The 3,534-nt window shown below is 50.5% G+C and overlaps 1 non-coding gene across 1 annotated transcript; it reads right to left on the reverse strand.

The window, feature by feature from the left end:
- Positions 1-722: 722 nt before the first annotated feature.
- LOC119815980 lies at positions 723-934 on the reverse strand. Its single transcript, XR_005285650.1, has one exon.
- Between the last annotated feature and the right edge of the window lie 2,600 nt (positions 935-3,534).

Below are 3,534 nucleotides of genomic sequence, written 5' to 3' on the forward strand. Positions count from 1 at the left end.
TCAATCTCCCTCACCAAATGAGCCAGACATGGTGGCACATGCCTGTAATTCTGCACTCTGCAGGTGGAGGCAGCAGGGTCAGTCATTCTCTGAGTTTGAGGTCTGTCTCAAAGAACAACAAAGCCACAAACAGAACCAGAAAACCTTCTGGGGTTGGTTGTTGCTGCAGTTGAATTAGCTCACACTCCTAAAGTTCACAGAAAACATTCCAAGTGTTCTTATAATTATTGGCAAGTGATTTCCCTACCTGCCTCCTCTCTGTCAACACCTCACACCAGAATAAGGCTTGACTGTATCCCTCAAAAGTCTGTGTGCTGCAGACTTGATCCCCAAATTATATGTTAACGAGAACTCCAGGCACAACTTTGGAAGGCAATTGGGGTCCCATGAAGTGAGCTTGAGATCCCAGGGTAGCTTTAGTGGATTTATTTTATTTTACTTTTTGTTTTTCAAGACAGGGCTTCTCTTGGCTATCCTAGAACTTGTTCTGTAGACCAGGCTGGCCTCAAAATCAGAGATCCAACTTTCCCTGCCTCCTGTTTGCTGGGATTAAAGGCGTGTGCCACCACGGCCCGGCCTTTGGTGACTTTATAAGATGAGAAAGAGAGACCTGCACTGGTTTTGGTGTGTTCACTCTGTCCCTCTGTGCTTCCGCCACCACATCTCAGCACAGCAGAAAGGCTCCAGCCAGAATCAGGCAGAGGTGTAGGTGGATCTTTCTCTGTCCCGCCTGCCAGTTCCCAACCTACCTGATCCAGTATAATCAAGATAGAGGAACAGGGAAAGACATAGGTGCAAACACACGCACCTTGCACACTCCACATGTGTGCCTGCGTGCACACACACACACACACACACACGTCCACACCTCTTTCACACTGTACTGCAGTCTGTCACATCATCCATCGCTCCAGCCAAGCTCCCTCCCACTAGACATAGACAGTTTCTGACTTCGAAGGGTGTGATTTGACCTTCTCATCTACAGCAGTGTGGAAGTGTCCACACAACCATGGATTTGCACTTCTGAGTAAATCTGATGAATGGCTAGGTGGCAGCTGGTGGCTGCAATTGGATGGCTTGCCCCCCCCCCCCCCCGTGGCTGGCTAAGCTGCGATGCTCCGTGGGCTCTTCCTGTTCAGGGCGCTGCCTGACAGAGCTAGAGGTTCCACGGATCAGAAAACTCAGTGTGCACTGTAAAAATGAAAACAGGCAGAATAGGGACAAGGTCAGGGAGGCCTGAGGGGAGGTGACAAGGACCAGAGACATCAGGCCTGACTGGGGAAGAAGAGGAAGTGAGCTGGGAGGGACCAAGGTGGAGGGACCCTTGGATCCATGCTGGTGATGGAGGCAGAGCAGTTGCTTGGAGCGCCGAGTTAAGGACAGGGAACATTAACAGGAGCGTCTCTGCAGAGCCTAAGATACTGTCCTGAAATCCAAGAGTAAGCTGCCAGGACTTGGGAAGCAAAGACTGGCGGGTTTCTGTGAGTTCGGGACCAGCCTAGTCTACGTAGTGGGTTTCAGGCCAACCGTGGCTGCATAATAAGGCCCTGTCTCAAAACAAAACAAAGAATGAAAGAACAAAGCCCCTCACCTGCACCATTTCTATTTACTCTTTGGATTTCATCCAAAACCCTAAGTACATGTGCCCTGACTCTCCACAGAGGAGGCAGACATTGTTTTCATTTCTTTTATTTAACCTTCTGGAGAGGATGCCATGGCTGTCCTATTACATACAAACAGATAGACCCAAACCCATTTATTTATTTATTTATTTATTTATTTATCTCTCTATCTATCTATTATTTATTCATTCATATTATTTATTTGCTTGCTTGTTTATCAAAATAGAGTCTCAAGTAGTCCAGGCTAGCCTCAAGCTGCTACAGGCCTCGAACTCCTGTCCTTCTGCCTCCACTTCCCCAGCGCTGGCATTACAGGTGTGCCCCACCACCTCTGGTTTGTGCAGTGGTGGCAATCAAACCCAGGGCCTTCTGCATGCGAGGCAGGCATACTCCCAATTGAGTTTACAGCCTAGCCCAGGCCACTCTGATCTGTCCTGGTAATGATGTGTGCAGTGAGTATGAAAACCAGCCTTGCTCACAGTCAGAGGAGGGGGCAGCTCTTGCTGACCCCACTAGAAGGCATTCCTAGCCAACAGTTATGCTCTGGGAAGTTGTCAGCTGACCAGGGGCAAGGCTAAGCACCCTTGCCTGAGCTACACCCCCAGCCTGATTTTGTGTGTTTAGACAGGGTCTCTAAGCCCAGACTAGCTTAGAACTTGGACCAATCCTCCTGTCTCAACCTTCCAAGTACTGGAATTAGAAGCACATGACACCATGCATGGCTGAGGTAAGGACCAGCTCCTGGGCTTCCATGATCCTCTTGCTTTGGTTATCTGGGTAGTGAGGACTCCAGATAGCTGTGTCCCATACCTAGCTTGTCCAGCTTCTCCCCGTCTTGTTCAGTTTACGACTGGTTCCTGCTTCCCTTGCCCTGACACACAGTCTCCTTTGCCTCCTGTCCCAGCTAAGCAGCTCTCTGGGGCTTCTGTCTGGGGATAGCTGTAGTACCCCCGACAATCCTGCCTGTAGTCCACAGTAGGTACACTCCCAGCAGACTTGGTTGGTGGTCCCCAATAGTATCACACACTGCACCTTCTCAAATTTGGATTGAAAATAATAATCGTATCTTCATTTTCCAGTCTCGGCCCATGCATTTGAAAGTAAACGGGAGGCGATGTTTGCCTTTGGGGTGCCTCACTCTGGAAACTCCCATCGTAGGTATGAGAGGTCCTTCCGGGTCAGGGGAAGGCAGTGGTGACAGTAGCATTAAGACAACTTGGCAGAAGTCCAAGACAACGGCTACAAAGCTTTTAATTCCTCTCTAGTAGAGAAAGAGAGGCCATACTTTCCAAAGACAGGCTTCTGCCTGGGCCCCAAGGGAGCCCCCTGCCCCCTGCAAATCCCTACAGGGCTGCTACCTAAGAAAGGCAAACTGAAGCATCTGACAGAGCCCAGAACCAGAAAAACTGCTCTCCTGCTCCAGGTTGGAGCTGCTTCCGGGATCTTGCCACCTGCGCCCCCTTCACCTCCCCCAGCCCAGCTGGATCTATAAAGGCCTCAGGCAGGACAGGAATTCTTTACCCGGAGTAAACCTCTGGAAACTATAATTACGGGGGAGGGGTGGTTTCACGGAGTTCTTGGTGCACAGCTGCTTAGGGCTACAAGCCTTGTAAGCAGGGAACCCAGTCACCAGGAACAGGAGACCACCCTTCACTTTAATGTGGGGGCTAAGAGGGCGCACATCCATTGAAGAACCGATGGGCAGATTGCAATGCCTATTTCCATGCCACCTAGACATCAACGGCTGGGCTTCGCAGTGGGTCACACAGGGCTTGGAGTTACCAGGGCAGCTGCCATGGAAGGGAAGCAACGTGCAGCCCTTAAAAGTGTGTGTGTGTGTGTGTGTGTGTGTGTGTGCTGGGGGCGGGGTTATTTACAGATTTGAAAGGTGTCCTGAGCTGGGCCTGAGGCT

Source organism: Arvicola amphibius, chromosome 5 (assembly GCF_903992535.2).
Source record: "Arvicola amphibius chromosome 5, mArvAmp1.2, whole genome shotgun sequence".
Classification (NCBI taxonomy): Eukaryota; Metazoa; Chordata; class Mammalia; order Rodentia; family Cricetidae; genus Arvicola; species Arvicola amphibius.